Below are 7,500 nucleotides of genomic sequence, written 5' to 3' on the forward strand. Positions count from 1 at the left end.
ACACACACACAGACACACACACACACACACACACACACACACACACAAACACACACACATGAAAGCACGCATTCACGCTCGCACATACGCAAACACACACACACGGACCCAAACACACAAACACACACATTGGAACAATATTGGATATCGTATTCAAACACTTTTTTATATGCTACTCACTGCATTAAAATTGAACCCAAGGATTCTCACTCGATCTTTGCTTTGTATGCCAAAAACGAAACAATTTATCTCCATATTTATCTACTGTATACACAGATACATTCGCGAAAACTCATGCAATATCTCCTCCCACGATATCAATGTTGCGCTGCTGTTTCCCCACCACCCCTCATACCTAATCTCATTCCCGGTGTTATTCCAATATTATTCCTTATTGCCTCCCGCTCCGTCAGCCCCACCCTGCTCCCAGCCCACCCGGCGCATGCGTATTCATCCGGCCCCGGGGCTGCAACCGCTAACTTCTGCCATGTTTAGATTCCTGTGAGGCAGTTTGGGAATGTTATTATTGAATTCAGCTCCCCTTAGCCCCAGAAGGAAAAGAAACTTCTCCGTATAGAAAGGAGCAGTAAGTGGACGTGGATGGCTGGCACACCTCGGACCGAGATTGGATATTGGTTTGGCCGCATCTCCCGGAGTCCGGCTCCCGGCGTCCTTCCCTGAACAGGGGACCGTGTCCAAACCCAATACAGCCCACCCCCCACTCCCCCGCAGCATACACACACACACACACACACACACACACACACACACTACCGCCCCCAACCCCCGACCCCACCTCATCTAGCCCACATTAAATTTGACCGTCAAACCTTCTGCCACCGCTCCACTGAAATGTTGGCAAAAGGGGAAATTCAATCTATTATGCCGTGGGACTCAATTAACATGAAGCTGGATTCAGGGGAATCAAGCAATAAGCTGACAGTGTGAGCGTATGTTTGGCTATGGGAGCCGAGGCCTGGCCAGAACCGGATCGGACCGGAGCTGCTGGGTTGACGGGCCGCTAATGGAGTGAAGCTGTGTGATCTGCCAGTCGGTGTGGAACGAGGGGAAAAGTTGTCCAAAGGGAGGAACTGGGCACAGAGAGAGAGAGAGAGAGAGAGAGAGAGAGAGAGAGAGAGAGAGAGGTAGGCGAGGCCAGAGATGAGAGCATAGATGGAGATGCCAGGCTGACCGCCACTGAAGCAGAAATACTTTGATATGAGGGGTTATGGGTGAGGGAGAGTGTGAGAGAGAGAGAGAGAGAGACAGAGAGAGAGAGAGAGAGAGAGAGAGAGGGAGAGAGAGAGGGAGAGAGAGAAAGACAAATGGGGCGGCGATGAGAGAGAAGGGAAGGGGATGCGAAGAGTAAAAGAGTGAAAGAGAGGGGGGATGTGGACGATGAGGAGGAGGAGAAGGAGGAGTTTGAGGAGGAGGAGGAGGATGAGAATAAGAGAGGAAAACAGGGTCAGGATGTCAGATAAAAGGACATAAAGATGGAAGGATTATGCCATCCAAATTGTGGTGTGGCACAGAACGACAGGAACTGGAAGAGAAACAGATGGATGGAGGAAATGAAGACAGTGGGATTGGGATCAGGGGAAAAGGAGACAGAATCCTCCCTTTCACCAAGCTTTTAATTTGAGCTAAACAGCAAGAGAACGTGTCTGCACCTCATTACAACCAGCAACCATTCAATCACCATAATAGTTTTAAGACGCAACCGGAAAAAATGCAAAACACATGGGGGACAACAATAAATTTAACAGACGTGAACATAATTGCGTAATTGCTATTGTGCCGTCCCAAATTAAAATCTGCGACAACAGAAACCCAGTGTGACACTGTTAAGCTGCGTCTCCTCCAGCTACACGCTGTGCCGCTATTTCTCTGCTACAATATGTCCCTGGTGTACACCAGAGTCCAACACACTGCTGTTGACCTGCCAAACACAGGACTGAACTTGTTTCCTCGGAGAGACGACAGCTGCCACACCTCCCCGCAAACAACGGCAGAGAGAAGCAAAAGAGTCCAATTCTCTCTACTTCGATATGAGGTTTAAGAGGGAATATAACAGGGGGAGGTTAGTGTCCTCAGTACCCCAAACTGAGAGGTACAGTGTTCAATCCATGATGTATGAAGTCTGCCGGGCATCCTTGATGTCTACACTCCTATCAGCTACTTAATGACCAATGTATTGTAATTCACAGCAAATCTCTTCGGATTAAAGGATCTGCTAAACAACAAAATAGCAAGGTGTTTTTATCTTTTTGAATGTTAACTAACCCTGTTGGATAGTGTGTGGTCAAGGGATCATCCAACCCAGGGATCATTTGTGATATTATGGGGTGGGACAGCTGACGTAGGACTTTAGTACAGTCTTTCAGGAACCATGGCTGACAGACCATAAACATATACAAATATTAATGCAAATCTGTGTGCGACTTTATGAATGTGCGTGTATATGTATAACAGGCAGAGAGAGAGAGAGAGAGAGAGAGAGAGAGAGAGAGGGGGAGAGAGAGGGAGAGAGAGAGCTCCCCACATATTTCTGACTTGTTCACACACACATCTGCACTCCTTCTTTCTCTCCTCATTTTCTCAGAATCTCAGTCACACACACACACACACACACACACACACACACACACACACACACACACACACACACACACACACACACACACACACACAAACACTTACACACAAACACACACATAGACACATACCTCCTGGTCCTGCCTGGGCACCGAGTTGTTTTCCAGGCTTTCAGCCAGATTATTTTGATAACCCGTAACGATGATGGATTGACTGAGATTCAATAGAAGGAAGTGCAACTTGTCATTTAAGGTGCCCCCCCCCCCCTTTGTTTCTGCGCTTTAGAGAACCATGTGCTTGAGAGGGTTATGGGACATTTACCAGCCTCCCCTCCTTCAGAACGAGGACAGCAATCACAGCTGGAGAATGGCAGTTTATCCGGAAGAATAACACGTTTACAGCAACATTTCTAGTCTGGCTTCTGATTTTGAAGTACATTAAAGGCACTAAGTCATGTTGGTTCAACAGTTGTATTTCTCCAAACCTGTACTTCGTTGACTTCTCACGAATCTTGTCCGCAGAGGGTTGCTTTTCTTCACTTTTAAACTGGCATCTTTTGTCAGTTTACAGATTTGTCGCAAATATGTTAAATTATATTACGGAAAAGGTATATTTCTGTCACCAACCTGTGTTAATCTTTATTTTTATAGAAATAAAACAAAGTCGAACCGGTACAGATTGTGTTGACGCTGTGGGGATGTGGTTAACTGTTTAATAAATCATGTGAGGAGTCACAAGTTCAAATGGCTGTATATTATGCAATACTGAGAGAGCAATATAGATATAACATATAAGCTCTTGTCCCTGCAATGTGAAGGTGTTCCTAACATTTTTCTATAAATAAAAACAAAAACTGCTGCTGAATGTGTGTGGGTGTGTGTTTGCACAACCGTATATTCCCTGCTATGAGAAATGTGTTAAGTCTCTGTCGGGATTTTAAAAAACACGCACACACACCTGCATGTGTGTGTGTGTGTGTGTGGTTGTGTGTTTAAATGACACATCAGTGGTAAATGAGATTAAACCTTTGAACTCACTATAGATCAAACTTCATTATAACACACCTGCACACGCATGCAAACACACACACACACACACACACACACACACACACACACACACACACACACACACACACACACACACACGTGCACACGTGCACACATGCAGACACTAAAGACCACCCATGGCATCTCTTAAATTTGAACATAGCTAAATATTGACACATTGTGCTCATCACTCTGCTGCCATCACTGCATAGTCTCTCTCCATAGAGACACATGCTCTTTCTCTCTGCTTCTCTCTCTCTCTCTCTCACTCTCGCTCTCTCTCTCTCTCTCTTTTTTTTCTTTTTCTCTTTGTCTCTCTGCCGTGCAGCATGACAGTGGTGATGGATGTGTTTTTCAGGATGGAAAGAAAAAACAAATATATCGTTGGCACGGTGATCTGTGGGTCACGTCAGGCCTATAGCCTGGTCAATATGTGTGTGTGTGTGTGTGTGTGTTAGTGTGTGTGTGTGTGTGTGTGTGTGTGTGTGTATGCGCACCATTGTGTGTGTGCATATGTGTGTGTGTGTATTTGTGTGTTTAAATGTGTGTGTTTATATTTGTGTATGTGTGTGTGTGTGTGTGTGTGTTTGTGAGTGTGTGCTTGTGTGTGTGTGACATCATCACTGATCAGCCGTGTCAGCGGTCATGACCTCGAGCATGCGGGTCGTGACCTCGGCGTGCTGTTGGAGCCACAGAACAATCATCACCTTGTCCAGACCCATTGGACCCAAGATTGCTCTCTCTTCATATTTATATTACCTAAGACTGTTTGGCTCCACTTTGGCACACTCAAACAACTTGACCTTTTTTTGTTGGAAAATGCTAGACTATTTCCATTGCAACAACATTTCGTTTCGGCAGGTCGGACTGTTCCAGTTGGTTTTAACTTAACATCTAGTCAACCCATCATATTTTTGGTTTTCTTGGTTTTCCCAAAGAAAAAAAGAAAAACGAACTGATTTTTTGTCGGTGTGTCTGTACGATGTATTGAAATGGTCATTTGTGGCCAAAATGTTCTCAATTGTTTTAAGTGATATTCATTTAACAATAGTTAATAAATGTTTCATGACGGCTGATCAGACTTGTCAATGGAAGCAGTGAATTCAAACAGTTAGCTTATGAAGTCCTGCTTTTGATTGTCATACTATTGTGCAACCAATTAAAAAAGTACTATTTCACAACAACATTGAACGTTTCGTGGGTTTCATTCAAACAAACAGATTGTTTTGCTGTTTTGTTAGTTTTTTTGTTTTTGGGCTGTTTTGTTTTATGATGAAGTGAACTCCCTAAAAAGCTTCCTCTCAAAATGATGCTAAAATGGTTCAAATGAGGAAAGCTCGAAAGAGAATGAGTGATGGAAAGTTGGAAGTGGAGAAGGGAATAGGATGAATAACAGCAAGATAACGAATGACCGTTTTGGCCAAAGGACCTTCTGTGGTAATTACTTACACATTTGGACCAGAGACCAAAAAGGCTTGAGTAGCAATAGGGTAATACATGACACACATAGCCTAGTGTTTTGTCTACAGTTAAAGTACAGTCTGATGATCTTATAAAACGATATAATGTTAGTGGACTTAGTTCGTTCTAGTGTTCTCTTTAATTTTTTCATTAGTTATTTTATTATATTTGCATGCAGTGATGATTTTGATGATGATGATGATGATGATGATGATGATGATGATGATGATGATGATGATGAGGATTATGTTGTTGATGATGATGATGAATTGATATTTCTGAAATAATAAAGCATTTCTAAGACAAGCTAATCACACTAGTTATTATATATTTTTTATACATCAGAAGCCAGTCTGACACGCTTCACATGCCCTTCCAAATATGTTCCCCATCTGTTACTTTGATGTCTGTCAGATGGGTCGGATGGGCACTTTGTGTGTGTGTAGGTGGGTGTTTGATGTACTATCTGCGGGTGGGAGTGGATGGAGTAAAGCGAGGTTGCTGGATGATTTAAACATAGATGTCAGTGAAGACAGGGCAGATCACTGGAGGATTACTGGGATTTGCTCTAGTGAAGGTGTGTGTGTGTGTGTGTGTGTGTGTGTGTGTGTGTGTGTGTGTGTGTGTGTGTGTGCATGTGTGTGTGTGTGTGTGTATGTGTTGGTGTGTTAGAAGATAGCATTGCACATGAATATCTGTAAGTGAGTTACATGATGTTAACAACACTTAAATATGGTATCTCTTTGTGTGTTTGTGTGTGTGTGTGTGTGTGTGTGTGTGTGTGTGTGTGTGTGTGTGTGTGTGTGTGTGTGTGTGTGTGTCTTTGAGAGAGCGCGATTGAGAGAAAGAGAGTGTGTGTATGTGTATGTTAGAAGATAGCATCATACATAAATATCTTTAAGTGAATTACATGTTAAGAACACTTAGAATGGTATCTACTTGTGTGTGTGTGTGTGTGTGTGTGTGTGTGTGTGTGTGTGTTTGTATGTCTGTGAGAGAGTGCGATTGAGAGAGAGAGAAAGAGAGAGATAGAGAGAAAGAGAGTTTGTGTATGTGTATGTTAGAAGATAGCATCACACATAAATATCTGTAAGTCATTTACATGATTTTAAGAACCCTTAAACATTTTGCCTTGTGTGTTTCTGTGTGTGTTTGTGAGTGTGTGTATGTGTGTGTGTGTGGGTCTGAGAGAGTGTAGTGATTTAAGGAACACTTTAACGTTGTACCTCCTTGTGTATGTATCTGCATTTCTGTGTGTATGTGTGTGTTTAGAAAGCGCATGAATGTGTGTGTGTGTGTTTGTGTGTGTGTGTGTTTGTGTGTGTGTGTGTGTACACACCGTGTTACGAAGATGCTTTTTCTCCTTCAGCTGCTGAGCCCTGCTGCTAAACCACAGAAGATGTGTTTGAGGGAGTCTAGTGGAAAAATACCTAAATCAGAGACAGGGATCTGTCGCTGTCGAGGGAGGAACACTCAGCATTATGAAGTCGTTTACATTATTTACAGCTTTTCGTAAAAACAAGACATTCATTTAATTTTAATTGCATTTAAAGAAGCATGTTGACCTGACTTGAAGCATGTGTTTTCTTTATTTTACAGACACAGTACAACAGATTTAATACATAATTTATCTCGACTAAAGTCTTCACAATGACATTTCCAGAAACGTCCATCATCACCTGAAACGATATTTCCCCTTTTTTGTCATTTGTCACTGGGGGTCATCCTGGGGTCATTCTGTGTGTTTCTCAGAACGTACGGGGGTCAGGGGGGATGGCATCGCAGTTAAGGATCCTTGCATGTTAGACTTTAAGGTCTGAGGCTTCATCTGTTATCAATCCTACATCCGCACACACTGGAGCTGGGACTGGGACGGCCAGAGGGTCGTTAAAGGCTCTCTAACAAGGAGGAGGAGGCCCAAACCAACCTCAGCTTCTTCCCAGGGAGGCTGAGTCTAAGCAGAGGCCAGGCGAGGCCAACGGCGGCCTCGAGCGCCAGATCCTGAACCAGAAACATCTTATCACGCTCGCTTCATTCTTTCTATGCAGCTGGAGATGCAGCAGATAAAGAAAACGCTGGACTATATTCCGTCATTTGTTTATGGTGGATCTGCCGTTGTCAGGTCTGCATCAGGAAGCTTTTAAAATGATTTGTGTGTGTGTGTCTGTGTGTGTGTGTGTGTGTGTGTGTGTGTGTGTGTGTGTGTGTGTGCATGTGTCTGTGTGTGTGTGTGTGTGTGTGTGTGTGTGTGTGTGTGTGTGTGTGTGTGCGTGTGTGTGTGTGTGTGTGTGTGTGTGAGTGTACCTGGCCACTGGTCAGTGCTAAGGTCACATTATAATCAGGATAAATTGAGGCCCGGGACCCACAGGACCCTGTCCACTCTGGGGAAACACAC

Source organism: Pollachius pollachius (assembly GCF_949987615.1).
Source record: "Pollachius pollachius genome assembly, chromosome: 8".
Lineage (NCBI taxonomy): Eukaryota > Metazoa > Chordata > Actinopteri > Gadiformes > Gadidae > Pollachius > Pollachius pollachius.